This window comes from Colius striatus, chromosome 14 (assembly GCF_028858725.1).
Source record: "Colius striatus isolate bColStr4 chromosome 14, bColStr4.1.hap1, whole genome shotgun sequence".
Taxonomy (NCBI): domain Eukaryota; kingdom Metazoa; phylum Chordata; class Aves; order Coliiformes; family Coliidae; genus Colius; species Colius striatus.
The window spans coordinates 16,941,952-16,962,104 of NC_084772.1; the positions used below are offsets into that span (position 1 = coordinate 16,941,952).

The window sequence follows — 20,153 nt, forward strand, 5'->3', positions numbered from 1 at the left end:
AGCAGGGTTACATACACCATGAAGGACTTTATGGTGGTGTGGCTGTCCCCTCAGATCAGAGCTGAATGTCCTACCAGGCACTGTCATTCTTTTGGAGGTAGGACCCCACTGGGTCTCCTCTGGAAGGAATCTGTGTGCACTGAAGCTGCTCTGTAGCTGGACTAGTGTTCGGCAAATGAGACAACCAGGGGATTACTGCAAAACCATCCCAGGGTCCAAACTGAGACACTTGTGTAGACAGAGCTGAAGTGTAACCAGAGAGAAACAAGGGTCCTGTCAGTCACTTTAAATTCACTGAATATACCTGGGGGGAAAAAAAAAACCCTGTAGGGGATTTGCAATATAAAAAATGTTGAAGAGCACTAGAAGTTTTTGTAACACTCTGCTGTTTCGCTGGGTCATATTGTACCTTCCACATTTCCACAAACTCCAACATCAGTCAGATCTCAACTTAATGAACAGTGAAACACAGTTTGCCCAATGATGACTAAATGACTCGGGAGGAACTGCAATTGATAAGACAATGATTTATGGACCTATTGTTTTCTAGGTTCTCGTAAATAATCCTAATTGGTGTTAATCATCCACCCTCTGCTTTGTGTTATCACCAAGCAAAGTACACTTCCTAAAGTAGCTATTTAGGGGTATAATCCTTCTGAAAGGCAAGACAGCTATTGACTTGAACAGGATCTGGATTAAGGCGCTCAGACAGAGGAAAGCAACTCTGGAATATGAGCAAAACACACCCCACTGTCCTTCCACATCTGCATTGAAAAGCTGCTTTTCAATATGCTCACAATTAATTCACTGAGTTACAGTAATCCCTTCCACCTGGGCTTCTTGTAGTGACTCTTTAGTCCTTCCATCAGCTCAGAAATATACCACACAGGATCTAAATCTGCTGATGTTAATGCCGGTTTGCAGTTCCTGTCCATGTCTCCTTGCAATGGGCTGGCAGTGTCATATCTGAGAAAGACTGCTTTGGAACAGCAGGAACCTGCACCAGGACTTACTGTCTTTCTGTCTCTGATTTTATTGTTATCCCTGAAATAAGTACTTTGATCTTTTGGTGCTTCACCATTTGTCACTGTACCCTTGTCAGGAGGGAACCATGGAACTTGAGACCTCCTCGCTTGCTGCTTTTAGGTGTAAGGTTTGGTGGCTTCAGTTTTATCATACAAATGAGCTTGCTTGACCTTAACAGGTCTGCACTCTAAATAACACTTAAATAGCATTCTAGAGGGTACAGTCGCACACGCGCTGGTTGCTTACAGAAAGTACAAGGAAACCAGACAGCTTTTCAGTTCGTGTATCAAAGAGAAGGAGGTTTACACATAAAAGGGTAAATTATTTTGATTTGTAGTTTTCAAGCCACTATGCATTCTCCAACATAAAGACTCCCTTGTCTCTGGTTTCTGATAGTTCATATCAGGTTCAGTGGCCTAGATTTTCCAAAGTGGTAATTTTTGAAGATAATATTTCTCAGTGCTAACTCAAGGTGCCCTAAAGAGACCAGATATTGCTAACGTAACGTGTATCTTTGGAAAATTTGGCTATTTTAGCATCTCTCAAACTAGACACCCTGAAGTGACAGCATGTAAAATCATCACAGGTGGGTTTGGCAGAGGAATAAAGTTATTTCCCCCATCACACCATCCCATCCACTGAACATTTCAGATCAGTCCTCACAGCACCATCCCCCCATCACCATTAAAGGTTCCTGCAGAGTCAACAGTACTAGTCCTGTTTGACATTCTCAACCACCAAACATCCCACATAACCTATAAAAAGAGCTCATTTCCTTAGCTGCTTCGTCTTTTAAATAGCTATGAGAGAAAAGTCTCCTAAAGGCCCAAGTCTGGATAGCTAAAATTTAACTATATGGTATTTGAGGGACAGGAGGGGGAGAAACCCTATCCCATTATCTGCATTATCCCGTTACCCTTGGATGTCTTCCATGTACTTGGAAGAGCAATGCCCCATTCTTGAGGCTTCACATTGCAGCCACTGCCTTTTTGGCAGAAGAAGGGTGGATGTGGCTCCCTTCAAAGTCAATCAATGTCATACCTTTAATCAATCTAGAAGGTCATCACTGTACTCCCATCAAAAAGGGTTGGGTACAATTCTCGCTGAGTTCTGAATGTTTATGGGGGACTCAGGTTGCAGTGAGCATTGTCTTTTCTGGCCCTGACCTCAGTACATCTTCTATTCCTATGTTCTTTATAAAAATTTAAGACCAACTAAGAATTATACCCAGGACTCTGAGATACAATGATGCAGAAGTATGTATAACGAAATCCCAAATTACACAAAACTGTCTTTGTTTTGTGATTGCTATGGTTTTAAACAAATCCAGTTTTGCTGAAAGGTTCAGAAAACACAGGGAGTTTTTGTGTGAAGGCAGGTCACACTTTGAGCAAGCTTACAATGATTTCGAGTTTCACACCATAATCACCTACAAAATGTCATTGTTCATCTGGGATGCCTCTTAGAGGTCAAAACTCAAAATATTTCAAGGAGCTGTGGCTAGGAGGGAGGATCACAGCAAGGCATATATGAAAACCATTTAAACTGGAAGCCAAGACCCCTTATATAAACAAACCTATCACTGAATCTGTTAAGCCAGAAAATTCTTCCCCCAAGTCGGAGTCATTTCATTACCACTCTGGCACAACTGGAGCAGGATCCACAGCCCAGTAAAGTCAAGGGTAGAATTTCCATTGATTTCGCAGGAGTCTGGATTGGATCCTAGATCACATTGTCACACTGCAGCAAAACCCAGCCGTGTTGCAGTGTACCCACCTGCTCTCTAAAGTCTCAGCTCTAGCTGTTCAAATTCATTGCAAGTACAATCTAGGTTATCCCAGCAGTTGCTCGATGCAATGCTAAATAAATACTGTTTTATCAAAATCAGCAATGCTGAAAATTGCGCCTCATAAGTAATTTAGGCCAACTAATGAACACCTTTTCTTAAGAAGGTTTGTCTGCTTAAATTAAACCCAGTGTCAAAAATCTTTATTCTCTCAGTCAGATCAGTGCCCTCCTGCACCACCCGTGGACTAGGGCTAGCTAAAGACATATGGAAAAGTGAATAAGGACCTCCAAATGTTTTTAATGAAACATTTAGACTGTTTTTACAACTGAGAACAACATAATCTGGTAAGGCAAGGGAGCAGCAACTTCTGTGTACACAAAGAAAGAAGGGAAGAAGGAAAGAAGAAAGGAAGGCATGCGAGAGGGAGGAAGGAAAAGAAGGGAGGAAGACCCTATGTTTCATACGCTAGTACTTCATGTTGACAAGTCACAAAAACACAAAAACATTCTTTAACCTTTTGCCTCCTCTTGAAAAAAATCATCCACCTACAAATCATCTCCAGACACTGCTGGAATTATTTCAATAGGCACTTCTGTAATGTACATTGTTGTGCACATTAAGAAATTATTTTAATAACAAGACATGGAGATTCTTTTTTATTTTTGTCCTCTGTAAATCAAACCAGAAGCCTCTATCTGAGAGGAATTTCTGTGAGGAACAAATAAACCTCTGGAGCTGGTACTAAAGTGGATGCCCTAAACAAACCTACAGAAGGAGCATAATGAGGCAATGATTTATTGCGTGCTATGGAACTCTCACTGCTGTGCTGCGTGTTGTAAGAACCAGCAAAAGGGAGAGGCAGTAATCACACAGCCTCCTCCTCCTCATGTATTTCTGGATATTACCTGCTCTGGATGTGACTGAAACAGAGTTGCAGCCACCCTGAGCTGTAGGATTGGCAAATGATCTTTGTGCTGCAACATTTAACCTCGTACTTAAGGCTGCACCATCTCTCCCTACCTAAGGAAAAAATTAAATCTGTATTTAGATACTCTGAAGATTCACACAAATAGAAAATGTGATTTGTGTTGGACACATTATTGCTCTATTTGCACAAAAATGATTTTCAAGAGTGTTTCCATCAGTAGGTGGAAACCTGAATCTTCCAATTTCCTCAGTTTAAGAATACACAAAATTCTTCACAACTAAGAATTAGCTTGGTGAGTTATTTATTTTAAATGAATATGAAAAAAAATTACCTGCAGACTACTTGTGCACAACTTCCCCCTCATACACACACTCCAAAAGGCTAAATCAGTGAAATAAATTAATTGCTATGAATTATTCAGCTCTACCTGTGGCAATGAAAAATAGCAAGAGCATTAGGTTTCTTCTTTGTGTACTAAGCCTCTAATTTATAGAGAATGCATATTAATAAAACACAGGATATTCATCAATATTCAAGTCACTGGCTCCCTGGCTATTTAATCTAAAATTACCAGCCAGCTCAAAACTCTTACTAGTTAATCATGCAATCTAAGCCATTTTGATATTGATGGTTAACATTAATTGCCCAACTGCCATTTATAAAATCTTCTCCTATATCTTTCATTTGCCTCACAGAGACCCCTTTGACACATTTAGTTTTACGAACAAGCTGGAGAAAACCAGCTCATCTGGGCTGTTCTTCAACTCAAAATATTTATTTGTCTGTTTCCTGTGAAAAGGATGTTGTCTCCCACTGTGGTTTTGCATTTTGAACATCATCAGTAAAAAAATGTTCTTGTCTATGAAGATCTTTGATAAGTTTCACTACTTCTGCAGATGTTCTGCAGGTGGTGAGAAGAATCACTTGGCTTTCATTCCACTCTACAGAATATGTTGTCCTTTACAATGGAAGCAAAGATGTTCAGATCAGGAAGGCTAAAACAACAATCAGTCTCAGTTGCCAACCATGAGCTCTATATAAAGCCACCGAGGGTAGATTTCCTCCCCAAAACCAAACTTCAAGCTCCCAAGGGGGTGGCTGACAATGACAGAACAGTGATACCTTCAGATATTGCCAACATATGCTGAAGTGACTTGCTCTGCATGCATTGAGGTACATCACGTGATGCAACCTGGCCAAAATTTAGGCTCAAGCTCCCAAAGTTTCTCATATCAGTAAGAGGTGCTGCTGGAGGGGATGTCAGGGACAGCTTCCTAAAAATGGTACCATAATGCCAGACCTGAGCCAGTCTTGATGTTTATCACATATAATTTTTCTTCATTCTTCTCTCTTTTTCTTTACTTAGATTAAAGCAAACAGGAAAAAAAACCCCTAAACAAATGGAAACCCTTCGGTTGTTCCAACCAAAGCATTAAGATGCTGAAAGTTAACTGTAAATCAGTACATCTGCAAGGAACTCACTGTCTTCACTGAAGCAAAAACTTGAAACTATAAACATTATACATAGAGTTGCATAAATGCTACTGCATGATAAATAAAAGAGTACTTGAAAACAGCACTCTCAATCACTTTCAAATCATTATACCCTTCTTTCATTTAAGCTAAGACTTAAGGACTAAAGAAAAATTTTGCAAAGAATATTTGAGAAAGTCCCTTTCTCTCTGCACAGATATTCTCTGGAACAGAGAGAAAAGTTTTCTGAGTTTTATCATTTTGCCTCTTAGGAATCCAGAAACAACCAACAAATCAGTAAATGTTTCTTCCCATTATTTGAGGGCTGCTGACTGGTCACATAAGGCACGTGGTATTGCTTCTATTCCCTGACTGCTCTGGCTCAAAAGCACCCTCCTGGCCTTGAGACTTATGTAAGGGATCCCATCCATCACAGCCATGTCAATAAGAACTTGAACCTGAATGTTTGCAGAAAGCAAACACTAACAATGCAATAGCAGAGTCTACTCCAATTCATTTCAAAATTCCAGTAAATATTTGTGAACAATGTTTTGTGGCATTCATACGGGTCCCATCAGCGATTACACTTGGCTTCAACACTCACTGAAGCTCTTGGTGGTTTCTGAGCCGCTGAGAGGTAACAACATGCTGACAGCAAAGAGAAAATGATGACTGCAGAGTGAAACACAGCCTCCAAACAAGCAAAGACTAAATAAACTCTCAGTGTACCTCAGTAATTCTTTGTGGCATAAGAAGTGGCTTGAGCCTTGTCTGAACTGGGATTTTACCTAAGTTAGAAAACCACGTTGAAATTAAATTTAAAGACCATTCTTCTTAAAAGCCTTCTACAATGCTTTGGCTGGACAGTGTGTTTTTCTAACCAATGTTTACATAGTTTGACCCATTTTTACTTCTTTGCTTTAACTGAAACTATTAATTAAGCTATTTAAAAATTAAATTGAGTATATGCCTCCTTTGGACTAGATCTCAGGCTTCATTTAATTGATGGTTCTTGGGCTGAGTTTGGCTGTGAGGGTGTGTGAATCTGTCTCCATTTGAAAATGAATCCAAAATTACAAATATATTTCATACAGGCTACAAGATTGAGTAAAATCCAAGAGACATGCCCTACTTTAATTGTTTTAATTGTTTGGAATATATCCCCGTGATATTAAAAATTGCTTCTGCAATAAACATGGTGACACGAGGCCAATGTAACTCACTGTGAAAAACAGTGGGCATCTTTAAATGGCTGAACTGATGCCACAAAACAAAGTTGGATTCTGCGAGCATGAAAATATTCACACATTGCATTTCTTGTGATTTATATGCCATAATCATGCTGGATTTTCAAGTGGAAAGGGTACCTAGAAATTACAGGGAAAGGGTCATCTCTATTTTTCTATTTGCAACTAATATAATACAAGGCTTTCTGTCGTAGAGGAGCCCAGTGTGCATACCAAAGTCTAATTTAGATTTTCCCACTGAATGGCTTTCCTGTATAGAAATCTCATGAAGACACACTGATCCTTTAAACTTCAGTGTTGATGCTGAAATTATGCCGTGTGTCAAAATTACATCAAACAACTGCACTTATTTCCACCAGAAAAATTTGATTATTTCACTCTCATTTACATTACATTTTTTCCCCCACTCTAATGCTGACTTTCAAATTCCCTTAGGTCTGGACATCTCCAAGTAGACTTTTCCAGTAGAAATAAAGCTTTTATTAGATTTTGTAATTCTTTTTCCTCTTTGATTTGAATGTTATAGTTGCATTGGAGAGATATTTATTGCAAACCTCACTTTTTGCCAAGCTCCACGAGCAGCATCTTCTGATTTCTCTCTTTTCAATGAACCTTTTGACTTGATAAAAGTGGCTCCAAGGTATTTTTACAAACGAAGCCAACAGAGCCAGTTGATTTTAAAACACTCTCTTCAAAGTACCTCATTTCCTCATTATTTCTTAATAGAGACAGTATCCTGCAGTATCATAAAGAATGCTGCAGTTGACTTCATGGGGATCAGGATCATTCCCTACTGTAATTAGTTCTATATTTCAAAATATTTGGGGTCATTTCTTTGGGTTTTTTTGTTTCATCTGAGAAAACATTTGGGGAAAAAAAAAAGAAAGACTTTCAAGGGTGGCTGTCAGTAGAATACTAAAAATAAGTTGCACACATTCCAGTTGCTACAATTTATACCTCTAATGAAATTTTCTGCAAATTTTTAATGTGAGCTTTTACAGCCATTGATTCAGTATCTTTAATCTTCCACCAATATTAGATAGAAATAGAACTAACTAGGGAAAATCCATCTGGTTATAAAGCACAGTGTCTATAAAGTTGTTCAGTTCATCCAAAAATACTTTTTTTTCCCCAGTGGGTCAGATAGGATAAAATTTTAATATTTTTAAATACTGTTAATACTATTCAGAGATTAATACACTTGTAATTAATGAAAAGTTTAAAATATTATGACATCTCTGGAGAAATCAAAGGATCCAATGTCAATCACCCCAACTCCCAGGAATAGGCTAGATCCCACAGTGACAGGTTCTGATGCTCTAAATTATGTTCAGTAGCAAAACCTACTGTCTGAGTCCAGCAGGTGAAATTCAGCCTCAGTCCAAACCAGAGATGAAGCACAGCATTTCCAACTACTCATTTAGATGGGAACTTTCAGGGTTTGCAGAGTAAAGACCTAGGATCCTGTCTCACAGGGAGAAAATAGCTGAATGCCTACACCCCAGGTCGTGGCCTCCTGTCCTTCCCTTTGCTCACCACAGGATCTGCCGGGACTGTGGTTGCTGCTTTGCAAAGAGAGTCTTTCTGGTTCATTTGGAGCTGTTGGGTTCCCTCCCCTGCCCCAAGCTTCTCTCCCTGGCCCCATAATCACTCTGAAGCAGACACTCTTTGTCCACAGTCTATTTATAAATCTCCATGTTAAAAAACATATTTCAGCTGGCATGGGTCAGCTTCACAACATCAATTACAGCAGCCAAGCTGCATGACAGGAAGGTGCAGTACCCAAAAGAAATGGTCTGGGGCCGGGAACAACTTGACCCTGGGCAGCAATAGGCAGAGCAACACATCTGACTATACTGTGCAAGCAGGGGGAAAACATACATTTTTCCCTCATAATCATCATGTCCACGCTAGAAGCATAAAGCACTTCAACTCTGCAAAGAGCTCAACTGTGCCCAGTGGTCAGTCCCTTTAAATCTGTCAGTCCATAATGCAGAATGAAATCCCTCACCCACTGAAGTGAATGGAAAAACTCTCCTGCCCTGAGGGGTGTCAGGAGTTCTTTCCCAGGGCAGGAAAGTTAAGGACATGTGCAAGACATTGGCAGTACAAGGGACCTATTTTTGGACTCTATCTATGCTAGATATGTCTCCCGATCCCATTAACACAGTAAATGCATGAATGATTCCCATGTATACTAATCATGAATTAAGAAAGGAAGACTGCCCAAATCCCCAAATGAGGAAGAGGAGCAAAGGTGGGTCTGTTTGTCTGGGGGCTGTTCCTACATACAGGGGCCATCTGGGACACGGGTAAGCCATGCAGCCGTCCGCAGCCAGGCTCAGGGATGCAGAGTCCCCAGGGAAGCAGCAGGACAAGGAACACCAGTCCTACTAGGCATAGCCTGGGGGCAGCTACAGGAACCACCGCAGCTGAAATTCCCAGAGTAAATGCCCATAAGTCTCTTTTGGTCTCCCCGCAGCATGACTTCCCAAAAGACACCCAGCTTCCCATTCCTCTCCCTCCTTTTTGGTACTCACCAATAGCAAACACCAACCAGCACATCTCCTGCACTACCAGTGAAAACCACTTCACCTCCCTTCCATCTGAACCACTTCCCTTCCATTACTTTGCCTTTTGCATGTCCACACACTTACCCCTCCCATACTCTCCATGCATGCAATAATAGATGAGTCCTCACCAAACACTCGCCTGGGTTTCTGCAGCCAACACAGCTGGACAGACACTCACATATCCTCATGGGAAAACAGTGTGTGTCCCTGCAGCCCACTGCTGCTGAGGCCTGAGCTGCGTGCTTCCCACTCCACTTCTCATCACACACAGTTTCATGACCAGACTGAAGAAGGTGGCCCTGACAGGAAAAGATTAGCTAGTCCACACTCTTCCAGGGCTTTATCCATGAGCTTGTTCCAGCCTCATGGACAAAACCAGATTAAAATGTTCCCTCTGCACTGGCCAGCATGGATTGGAGCAGAACAGGTGAGCAGCCTGCATGGCCACAGACATGACTGAGCACACAAAGTACCTCAGTCATGCATAGGCATCATCACCAAGCTAGGCACAGAGAAGAGGTAGGGTCTACGTGCACGTGCATCATTTCTCCTTCGTCTCATCTCTATCTGGCACAGGGAAGGAATGATAGTGTGAGAAAGAGTCTCTATTCCATCTGGAAGTGCACTGTGTGGAGTCAAAGCCTTTCAGTCCATGTGTGTGCTCAGAGGACACATCGTTTGGTGGGTAGTTACCCCCAGACCACAGCCAACTCAAGGAGGCATGCCTTCACATACTCTACTTCAGCACAAAGTCCAGCATCCTCATACTGCCCATGAAAAGTCAGTGACAAATTTCAGTGGGCCCCTCAGGGCTGGCAGCAGCAGGGGTACTTCTGTCAGCACTCTGCAGAAACAAGTTAATTGACATATGCTAACATGCTGTTAAACATAACACAGTCATGTTTAAAAATACACTAGCTAGTCAGATCAAATGCATTTTTAAACAGGCCTGCTTTTATTTTTTCCAGAAAGGAAGAGGTTTTGGTTAACATGTGCTAGTAAAAACATTTTTGAACACAGCAGAGACACAGGAGATGTGAGAGTTACAGCAAGTGTCCTTTGGCCAAGAATAGTCTGCAGGGAAAGTTGACTGAAAAAACAGGTTTTCCCTGATAATGTTGTTTACATTGTCCAGTTCACAGGCTTTCGACACAAACACACAGCAAAATGTTTATGTGCAGTATAATACCCATGTAATTCATCCACAATGTTTGTAAATTCAGCCCTAAGGCACTACCGCAAAAAACACCGTCATCATGTAATATGATAATAACTACTCCCCAAAAGCATTACAAATCTTCCTGTCAATACAGGTATCTCTTTAATGACATGCTAAAACTGAGAGCAGAATTAAAACCAAGAGGTAGCTTTGTGTCCCTAGTGATAGTTGCAATATACATCCAGGGAGAAGACTACTCCCTTCAACTGAAAGGAAGACAGTTTCTACCTCTGCCCCACGTTTCTTTTCTTTCTATAAACTGCTACTTCTGGAAAACACATACTTTTTTCCTCTTTGCATGCTTTTCTGTTGCTGGCTGGTCCTCCAGGTCTCTCCAACCTAAGAATTTACCTACAATAGGTTTTTACTTCTAGTTTGAAGGATCCTCAATGATACGATCCTTTTCAGTGAAGTTGTTCACACTATCACGGACCAGCGAGTGTGATTTTGTCTGGTGGATGAAATAGCAAGTGCAAAAGAACACTAAAAGACAAAAGACTTTGCTTCCATGCAAATGCAATGTGGGACAGCAAATGGAAAATGGAATAGCAAAATCTAGGTCACTGAAAAGCTTACTGGTATGAAGAGACAATAAGCAGAATTGCCTCTAAATATAACAAATACTTACTCAGGTTTTTACCAAAAGCATTGAGTATTTAAACAGTATTGCCAGGGCTGGGTTTATAAATCTGCATGCCCAATATCAGGAGGCTAAATGATGTCAAGACTCAAAAATGAAACCATACATCAAATGCCTGGCAACGAGTGTACACAAGTACACGCTGTGGTTGCCCTTGGTCTGTGCCCGAGTCCGTGTAACTGCAGGTGCATGAGGCCTTGGGGATGAAATGCAGAGCTGAGACCCATCACTGTACTGAAATCACAGGTGCTACAGAGAATTTGCACTGATACTGCTAAGAGGTGACATTCCTGTTAGAGTAAGTGAGGCTTTTTAAAGTTTACATTGTATTTGTGTGCAGGGTTTAAAACATAGGAGAAATGAAAACTATGGAGAAGAGAGGAACCTGAGGAGCGTTTCAAAGCCAGCCTGTCACTGCTGAGCTGCCTAGGGCACAGGCTCCCCAGCTTCAAGTGCTGCTGCCAGATGCCATGGTAACCTCTGAGCTCAGAATGCCTATCCTGGGGCTTGACCCTAGGCCGATGGGCACATCATCAGAGTTTGGGTTGAGATGTGCTGGAACACAATGCCACGACCTTGTGCACCCATGAGATGTGGAAGGCAAAGTAAGGCTGAGGTTGGAGCTTAGAGCAGGTTGAACATGTTTTCTCAGAGGTAACTGCTACCAGGAAGAGAAAGGATGAAAAAGAAAGGGAAAAGCCCAGGCTGAACATTTATTCCAGGCTCCCTTTCCACATAAGAGGAAGTCAGAGGGCTGTCCTGATGGTCTCTGCACCAAGGCAAATGTTCCTGGTGAAAGGATCTGGTGAAAATCTGTAAGGTCCTCTAGCCTTGCTCTTCCTTAGAGAAGATGATATTAGCAGATTTTTTGAAAAGAGCAAGTGACAGACAAGCCTGCTAGCTTATGAACTTCCTTGATCTGAAGCTCCACAAATTCTTTCCATGGTTTTGGTACAGCACCTTATGTGCAGGGTGGAAAGGGAAGCTATTGAGTCTTGAATTACAGAGGGGAAAAACATCTCAAATTCCTTTCTATTTATACTCACAACTTTTCCAAATCGTTATACACAAATCCCCTAGCCTCAGCTGAACTGCTCACAGCTTACAGGGCCAAGAAAGAGGTGGAGCCTTCATAGCTTGCACTAAGCCTTTCAGAAACTTGGAGAAAGTTCCTAAAAAATGAAAAGCAATGAAAACTACCATGCCAGCCAGAGAAGCTTTAACCTCTACAATGCCCCACAAGCACAGAATTAATATACAAGACAGTAGGAGGTTGCTTTCATAAGAGGGAGCACAGGTTGCTTGTTCGTGAGACATTTTCTGGGACTACCTTCATTGTTAAGCTGAGGCTGACACTGGGAACAGACAGACAGAAATTTGACAAAAGCTTTGAGCGATTGGGGGTATTTGAGAAAAAAATCTATTCTGGTAGTCCAGACACTAGGCTGGGACTTGTTAAGTTGTGAACTTGTTAAATTCCTGCTCCACCAACGGCTTCCTGCATGACAAGAAACCAAAGCCTATATCTGCCAGTACAAATTCTCCTTGACTTTAAGAGACATCATGGCCTTCATGTTTCAGCTCCTCATCCATAAAGCCCTTTGATGGCTGCTTCCCCTCCAGTCACAACAAGCTCTAGTGAACACCCGTGAGATGGATCAGTACATCACTGGGCAGATAAGGGCTTTAAGCTCTGGGGACAGGTGCAAGTCCTGTGGTGTGCATCTTTGGATGGTGCTTCTGCACCTCCTCATATAAGCCTGCATTTGGAATGCCTTCAAACCTTAACATAACTCATTTTTACAATTCCTTTTAGTTCTGTTACAACCAGTAAGGTAGATGGTTTTCAGATCTTAGTTTCCTTGACGTTATTTCTGGTGTTTCCTTGTTTTGCCTATGTTTTGTTCATTGTTTTTAGCCAAAACAGTGAGTTCAATTCAGAACACCCATTTTTACTTCTGGCTCTGGTGCATTCTCACTTCGTGGTTTCCAACTTTTAGCAAAGTGATTTCATTTTTGGATTTTCAACACTGAACGAGGCAATACACACATTAAAGTAAGAAATATGTTAATTGGGCCACATAATAAATGTAAAAGTTATGAGAACTCTCTAATCACATGAGATTTGGAGGCTCCTATCTCTACCCTAATTAAAAATCTCAGTCCCATATGCTTTAGCACATGTGTGAGCTTATCAATACAGCTCACAAGTACAACATGCAAGAATGAAGCATCCAATGGGTTCCTCTGGAGGGACTCATGACACCTTACACGAGCAAATTTAAGGTCCTAAATCACAACTATATATCCCGATTTTATAAGCAGGAACCGGGGAACTTTACCAGCAGAAACAGAGTTATGGACTCCAGCAGCATATCTGGTCTCCAAGGAAGACTCACGAGAGCCTCAAGAGGAGTTGGCTGCTCTCTCACCTTCTCCATGCAGGTGGGATGATTCTGGGCTCACAGCTTCACTGCCCTGTACAAGTTGCCAATAGAGTCAGAGCAGTTCAACGAAACATGCAGCCATTGTATTCTGTAATGTTTATCCATACTCAAGTGCTTTTTAAATATGGACTGCTGAGTTACCCGTAGCTAACACACAAAATAGTTTGAATCAATAGTCCTTAACAAATAGAGTGGTGGCTGTTTTGCCCATTAAACAAGTAAATATATCATTACTAGAGGTCTGGAGCCTTTTGTGCTGAGCTTCGACCCACAACAGTATTTCCCTGCTAGAAAAAAGCAGGCTGGAGTTGGTGACATAACACCAAATATACAGATGGGACCACACTATAATTAGCAAGGGAATGTCATTCCTGCCATCTTTGCTTCGTTTGTAACTGTGCCTGTAAGCTCTGGGGAATGGTGTGCATTTCACACAGTCTGCACAAGAAAGAGGATTGCCAACTGTCCCAGTTCTGGTGGGATACCCTTGGTCCTCTGCCCCAAGGCATGTAGAGATGCCAGCAGTGCCATGGGAGAGCGATGCTTCTTGTGATGCCACTGCTAGGACCTCTGGTCTGGGGACAGAGATTTCTCTGCATGGCAGCAACCATTCAGCTCCCTCTAAAATACCACGTGTTCCCATCCAGTGGAGCACTGCCCGTTGCCTCTTGACAGGCTCCTCACACACACACAGAACCATCCTTTTGCCTGTCATCCAGCCAAACATGCAACCTGGACCTAACAACAGAGGCCAATAACCCTGTTCCCCTCCACACTCAGTTTTCTCCCAGGAAGAAGAGGATTTTTCAGTGCAAGTATCAGAATTTTCACCTAAGCTGTGCTTTTCAGCATGTAACTACTATTTTAAAATCTCTTAATTGGTTCCAGTAAACAGCCAAATAAATGTTTGAGGTTTTACTGCTTACTTTAAACATACTTAACAGTATGTCTTTTAAACACTTTGTCATCTTCTGCAGGCATTTAGATGAAAACCTTACTATTGACTCTGCTCTTGTCTATGGAGTCAAGTGTATTATTCATTCTTTTTTAAGCAGGCTGCACAAACAGGTGAAACCAGTCAAGGGAACAAACAAACCCATAATGTTCCCTGTCTTATGCACAAGGTTCAAACCAGCTTCCTCAAGGAAGCTAATTCATCTGATTGAGTCCAGAGGGACCTTGCCTCTGAAGATATCAAAGCATGTTAGGACCACTAAATTGCACTGATTTTTAACCCTGGGGATTTTAAACAGAACTGATCCCTGTGATCATCTCATCAGTTCTTCCTTCATGACAAATAAATAATTTCCCTGTGTATTGTTTTCACAAACTCTAAATTTTGAGATAAAGTAGAATATATTTTTCTGGTAAGGACTTCAGCCTCGATGAAAAGCTTCAAATGACAGTAAATGCATCACATGCCTAGATAAGAGCCCCCATTTTTCTATTCTCTTTGCCATGAAACAAATCCATCTCCTTTTGCATTGCCATCATAGTAACTATTCAGTTGGGTAAACTGAGGCCTGGAGGACACAGGGCTTCCCTAAGGTTATGCAATGACTAAGTGCATTTTCCCACTGTTATTTTCAGCTCACTTAAGCTGAGGCTGTTGCTGAAAGGGCCTTCTGTTGTACACTGCCTGTCCCTGCCTGCATCTACCCATCTCCCCCAGCCCTGATCGCCCCACACCACAGGCAGCCCCACGCAAAGGGACTCCATCACTTCCAGCATCCACCTGTGCCCATAGTGGCCAAAAGCATCTGCAGGTCTGAGCTGTGTGGCACTGGTGAGTTAAGAGACCCCAGGCTCTGCCTGAGCTGGGACAGAGGAATAAGGCAGTTCCTGCTATGAGCTAGAGCCAGCGTCCAGGAGCCTGGAGACCTGGGCCCTGCTTGCAGTTCTGCCACTGAATTTTTTGCAGATCTGTAGGGAAATCACTTATTTCCCCAGGATTTCCCCATAAATTTGACAGAGTGCCTTGAGATTCCCCAAGGAAAGGCACTGTTCAAGTACAAAGCTTAATTATGATTGTTATAATGTAGTCATGCCACTAATTCCCACTAAGAACTGCAAATCGCTCCCATTCCACTCCTCCATCCCCCACTTGTCAGTGCTGGTGGACAATTAATTCCCCAAAAAGAATATATTAAACATATGTGAAATCTTTTCTATTCAGATGACAACTATGAGCAGATTGCAGTTCCCCCTCAAACATATTTGTGATTGGAAAAAGAAAGTATGAGAATCCATCACTTGATGCATTCCCATGCCTTTTTTTTAACAGCTTGACAGAATTCATTCAAACTTCAAGTTGTGACTAGCCAAATAAATCTTACAACATCCTTTCAATGCCTGTGATCACTCAAATTATTCTACCATGTGCAAATTTAAAATTCACTTTCTAGAAAGCCTGCACAGTTGACTTTAGAAATCATAATGAATGAGTTGGGGTTTTTTTACAGTTATATTTAGTCATTTTGAAATCCACAGGAAGCAATCTCAGGAGGAGCATGGAAGGCTGAAGTGGGTTCATTGAAAACCTCAAATGAATTAAAACACATTGAAAATACTTTGTGTTTTTGCCCTGCAATAAACACCAGGGCTGCCACAAGAAATGCATCAGCCTCTTTTCAGCCAAGCCGAACAGCAACGACTGCATGAAATCCAAGCCATGAGGGTTAAAGGATAAATTCAGCTCTAGGGTCACCGCTTAGGGAACATGTGAAGGGCAGTTCAACATCCCACCTACAAAAATCATCCCCTCTGCTGTCAGCTCTACAATCAGAACAAGGAACTCTGAGATCTATTCGTGTAACATTAGGCCTGAAAAAAAATTATGAGTTGTGATGAAATTAAAGACATCCAAATTTTTAGCCATTCTCTGCTGATAAAGCCTCTATTATTACCATTTACAAAGGGGAAACACAGCCAATTATAAGCTACTTCTGGCACATGCCAGGCCTCAAGCAGAAGATAAGCCAACACAGCAGAGCTTGCAGCTGGAAGCCCAGAAACCTGAAAATGAGCTGACTCATGGAAATACCCTCATATAAAATATCGGATGGTTATTTTTCTCTGCCTCCTTTCTGTGTGTCTTAGGAATGATATATGAATTGCCTTATTTACTTTGTCCCATAAAACTTACATTTTTTTATTAATGTGCTGCCAGCTGTGAGAGCAGTAGGTGTGGGAGGGGATGGAGGGAGGGGAGCAGGGAGGAGAGTTGCTCTTTTGAGAGCACAGCAGGGGAAAGGTCCCCTGAAACACAGCAGGTCCAAAAACATGGCAGTAAACTTTCAGTTGAGCTTGTCCTGCTCCCAGAAAGCAAGCCAGCTCCTCATTCTGCCCTGATTTCAACCAAAGTGAGGAGGCTGACTGCACTGACACGAGAACTAGCTCAAACAAGGTTCACAGAATTTATGCTACCATAAACCAAACTGTGAACAGAAATGATTTCCTTTGGTTATGCCCAGTGCTGCCCTCCTTCCTCAAAGCACAGCTGCAGCTCCTTAATCCTGATCTTCCACAGCAGTTTGGGGATGCAACTGGTCATGGGCTTCCACCAACATGAATAAAGACTGAATTTACCTGGTCCCTGGCACAGACACGGAGGTAGAGCCTTTTCTTACACTGACTTTGCTCTTCCTGAGGACTTTGTAATGTTTGAGACATCCTTTCCCTTTCAAACCCACTTGCAAGGCACTCCCACATTGTTAGGAGTAGACTGGGCTCAGGTGGGTGGGTGGTGGGATGCTATATGCCTCATTTCCTTAGGAAACGAGGTTAAAAAACCCTGCCCTCTCCTCTGTTAGGCTACACTATTGAATTAAGGATGGTGAATGCTCATTATGAATATAATTAAAAGCAACAGCCTCATCTAGCAATCTATTTTTATCTGCTCCTCACCTAGACGAGCAGCAGAAGGAATTAAAATCTGAAGGGAAGAGTCAGAGTTGGGGGTCAATTGGTGAGAGTTTTGCTCTCAATTGGCTTAAAGCATATTGAAAAAGCTTTCAGTAAGACAAACTTGTTTAAATACTACTGTCTAAAAAAGACATGCTTTAGATGTTTTCTCTTTTCTTGGGAAACCCATGCCTAAAAACTACAGGGGCACAGATTTGGGAGTATATATCCATTTTATGAGGGAAGAAGGCATGAGCGTTGCAGCATTTCTTGCACCAGCTGCTGGCCTCTGTGGTGGCAGGGTAGGTAATTAAAAAGGACATCAAGGAACAGATAAATGCAGGATAGCAAGTACTCATTACTTGATATATAGTATATCATCTATTATTAGAGGCTAATAATTCTCTAACCTATTCATGTTAGTCTTTTGTCCATGTAGTAGCCATTTGGCATGCTCTAAATTTCTCAACATAAAATTTACTCGATGTTACAACTCATATCTAATCCTGAATTTCTGTGCATTTCTCTGCAGTATATCATGTAGCTAGGTAAAAGCTCGACACTAAATCCTTTGCAAAAGGAAGAATGAGCCAACAAAACTCCATGTTTTCATCTTCCTGCCAGGAAAAAAAAAAAAAAGGTATATTGAATGTTTTTTTTAGACGTGATATTAACGTTTATTTCCACCTTTAGAATGCTGCAGTTCTAGAGATGCTCAGCTATACTTCACACAACACTCACTAATGCACTTTCTGCTTGGTATTTTAACTCTTGTTGAAATAACCCATATTTTAAATACATTTATACATACATTTATACATCTTTTAAAAAAAATGCATTCTGAAGGGAACCAAAGGAAGTGCTATTGTGTTTAATCACAGGGAGCAAAATCCTCAAGTCATGTAAATCATCGTTTCACAATCTGCTCCGCAGTATCCTAATTTGGAAAGTGTATCATAGAAAACAGAGCTGAATTTATACAGGATTCTTTACACGTTTAAAACATTCATGTAACTTAGAGTGTCAATCTCCATCAGCTGTCCTAGATCACTCCAAGAAATAAAATCAGATTGCATTTATTAAGAGCTGTATTTCTTCTCCCTACTGACACTTATTCCTTTTTTTTCCATTTTGTTTAACTTTAGATTCCTTTACCCCCTTTTACTTAACATTATTTTCTTTTGCGTTATTTTATTTCCAAAGCCCAGTCTAAAAACTTAACTTGTGCTATAAAAGAAACCAAGCCACTTAAGGTACCCAATTACAGTGTCTCCAGAAGGTTTAGAAGTCAGAGCAGCACTGATAAAAAAAGCCACATGGGATGAAGCAATAATACTGCACTCGCCTGCAGGATCTCTGCTGATGAGCAGCTATACAAGGACTCTACTGATAAGGGTTTCCAGCTAGAAACTGTAGTAGCTGCACCAAAAAAATGAAACCAGATCTCTTCTGCAAATTGTTTCCCAGTGCAGCACTCTTCTGGGAGATGGAAAACACTGGCCGCGGGTTATCAAAACCTCCCACTTTCAGTTAACCTGGCCGTGCTACCAGCCCAGGAGGCCCTCTGAAAGGCAGGAGGGAAGACAAAGTCTGCAAACGGCCGGGAGGGGTTAAAGCACAGGCCAGAAGAGCAGCAAAGGGACCCTCCCTACAGCTTCACATGCAAATCACTCCAAATAGCTGCAGATTATGGCAGGACCCAAATCCACATTAAAGGGAGAGTAGAGTAGTAGAGTTAGGAACTGAAACAGCCTGGGGAAGTTCTCTCCTAGGGATTAGGAAGCATTTGGCATTCAAAACGTGTGATGTGTATTTTTTATGTTGTTTGTCTTGTTTACATATCCTTCATATAAAAGCAGGATTTTGTCCACTAAAGGCTACTAAAACCTGTGTGCATTTTTGCAGTACTGTGCTGTTCATTTTCACCCGTCAGCAACATTGCTTGTGTGCTCATTTGAATCCCATTCCCCATAGTTTTGCCCAGAATTGGCACTAGTCACCCTCTCCTATAGAAGGATGCTGTATGCTGTGCTATGGCTGTTATATTCCACCCCAGAGATCACTGCAGTTCGACTCTGGAAGATTTGCTTTCAGGCTTCCTACAAGAGAATACAAGCAATTGGGATCCTTTCATTGTTTTAGAGAGAGAATAAACAATATTTGTTAGGACTTGGAGCAGAAATACAAAGGTTTTCATGACAAGAGGCTCTTGAAAAGATGCAGGGAACGTTGAGCACATGCAGGTGAACAGCCCAGCCAGAGCACGCCGTGCTAAGGCGATTACAAAAGGCTGGTATCTGAAAAGGAAAAGCTTGTGCTGATATTACAGCGATAGCAAAGAAGGAAAAAGCCCAGTCAAGTTCCTTAAAAACACTTGACCCACTTCTCTGTAAACCTACAACCTCTTGCTTTTTCACTGAGCTCAGCAGCCACCACCCCACGTCATTCCCAGTCTCTAAGGACCTTTGGTAACTTTCTCCTTGTTGTATTTAGGAGATAGGAAATGTTTTCCTGTGGCTCAGATCTCTCTTAAACCATCTGAATGTAAATAAATAAATAAATAAATAAACAAACATTACTTCACTTTCTAACAGATGCACGAGTGCACCTTGGGATGAATGTGTTACAGAGTCCAAGCTATCGCCACCTGCCTCCCAATTACATTTGCTGCATTGTCCCTTGTGGTGTGCACCTGTGACATGTTGGCACGGAGTGGGGACGACTGGAGTGTGCAGGATTGGACCGAGCCACATCATATTTTGCTTTGCAAAAGTCTCCCAGCAATTATTGCAAGGCTTTCTTAAAGCGTAAGGGACACTTTGCAGCAGCTGATTTTTCTCCTCCTTTTGATATGATGAACTAACAGGGGGACCTTGTGATCCTGTAAAACGGCAGAGCCATGAAACTG

The 20,153-nt window shown here is 41.6% G+C and overlaps 1 protein-coding gene across 2 annotated transcripts in view; it reads right to left on the reverse strand.

Annotated features, from left to right (window-relative positions):
• Positions 1-20,153, reverse strand: part of MAF (MAF bZIP transcription factor) — a 188,498-nt gene that overhangs the window by 126,875 nt on the left and 41,470 nt on the right. The gene's annotated exons all lie outside the window — the stretch shown is intronic.